This window comes from Gossypium raimondii, chromosome 7 (genome assembly GCF_025698545.1).
Source record: "Gossypium raimondii isolate GPD5lz chromosome 7, ASM2569854v1, whole genome shotgun sequence".
Classification (NCBI taxonomy): Eukaryota; Viridiplantae; Streptophyta; class Magnoliopsida; order Malvales; family Malvaceae; genus Gossypium; species Gossypium raimondii.
In genome coordinates this window covers 15,998,358-16,000,198 of record NC_068571.1, presented here as the reverse complement: position 1 = coordinate 16,000,198, position 1,841 = coordinate 15,998,358, and the positions used below count along the sequence as shown (strand labels likewise).

General features: G+C 33.8%; 1 non-coding gene across 1 annotated transcript; it reads left to right on the top strand.

Annotated features, from left to right (window-relative positions):
• The first annotated feature begins 214 nt into the window (after window positions 1-214).
• LOC128042663 (small nucleolar RNA R71) lies at window positions 215-321 on the top strand. The gene has a single exon (XR_008198178.1). It is a non-coding gene; the product is annotated as a small nucleolar RNA R71 (small nucleolar RNA).
• Window positions 322-1,841: the final 1,520 nt, after the last annotated feature.

The following is a 1,841-nucleotide window of genomic DNA, read 5'->3' as shown; positions in this document are numbered from 1 at the left end:
AAGAGCGTCTACTTCACGTATTCCAGTGACTCGTCTTCCTGACATTGCTCGATTGGTTGACCATTGATAATTGTTGCTGGCAATCCTCTCAATGATTTCATAAGCCTTATTATAAGACTTAGAAAGAAGAACACCATTAGCAGAAGCATCCACTACCATCGTCGTGTGAGTATTGAGACCATTATAAAATGTATCAAGTTGTATGCAATGTGGGATTCCGTGATGAGGACACTTTCGTAATAATTCTTTTTACCTTTCCCATGCCTCATACAATGACTCATTATCTGTTTGTTGGAAAGCAGTGATCTCGTTCCTCAACTTACCATTCTTGCTAGGCGAGAAATACTTCATAAGGAAATTTTCTACTAACTCTTGCCATGTTGAAATTGAGTTTGGTAGTAATGAGTTCAACCAAGCTCGAGCTCTATCCCTAGTGAAAATGGGAACAACTTCAATCGTAATGCATCTTCGGGTACTCCGACTAACTTGAAAGAATCGCTCATCTCCATAAACAGTCTTAAGTGTAAGTGAGGATCTTCGGTAGGCATTCAACTGAATTGGCCCATTGTCTGAAGCATCTGGAATATGACAGGCATCAACTCGAACTATTGTGCCTCAATTTCGGGTCTCCTAATACCTGGATTAAGATCATGAAATATTGGGAGGGAATATTGTCTTAAAGCTCTATCCCTATCATCAGCAATAAGGAAAGGATTTTGAGCAAGGTTTGCTCCGTTTCCTTGATTCGAATTTTCGAAGTTCATCTCTTCAGTCCTTCTCTGACTTACTTGTCTTCTTCGCTATCGAAAAGTTCGTTCAATCTCAAGGTCTACAGGGAGTAAACCGATTATTCGGTCAATACTCATAAACACCTGAAATAACCACAGAAAAATTAACTAAGTTAAAATTTTAACAGAAAAATAAACCAAAATGCAAAACTAACAAGTTCACAAATAATGACTTTTTTAAAACACAGTCTCCAGCAACGGAGCCAAAAACTTGGAACGACGGAAATGTGCAAGTGTACACAATCGCAACAAGTAATAAAGTGACAAGTAAATGTCGAGTTATCGTACCCACAGGGACGTGAAAAGAATTATTTATGAATGCTATTTAAAAAACTTTGGTGAAGAAAAATATTTTGTTTGAAGAGGGTGATTAAAAACTAAGATTTTAAACTAAGTGAACTAAATAAATAAATCTCAAATGCATGATTTTAAAATATGATTTTAATCAAGATGACATAATTGTGTTAATTAATTACATTTCTGAACTTAGACTTATTAAACTCATGGTTATATTGTTACGAATAAGTCCACGGAAACTTGATAATTTGGTAACTTATGAACATACTCACCTACCAAAATCCATTTATCTCCTAACTATATCCCTATGTCAATTCAACCGATTAAACAAATCTTAATAGGAAAATATGTTATTGCACATACATACTTATTAAATTGAAATAATCTCTTGTACATATCCCTATGTCAATTCAAACAATTAACTCGTTTTGACAAGCACAAAAAAGACTATGTGAGGTAACAAAATATCCTTACCTTGAAACAGTTTAATCACAATAATCTTGCAAGTTATGCAGGGCAAATGTATTGTCAGATACCGTTGCTAATCTAACCCTCAGCTACCTTAGATGATTAAACATGCACTAATTAAGTACTGTGTCCATTAATTACAATTTGAATCCGTTTAAATAATTAATTCATTAGTTACCTAACAATTGTAATGCAAGAATAACTTATTCATGATTTTACTTAATCAAGCATCTTACCGAGACCTATAAAAATATAAACACAATTTCAATAATTTTAACAAATGAAATG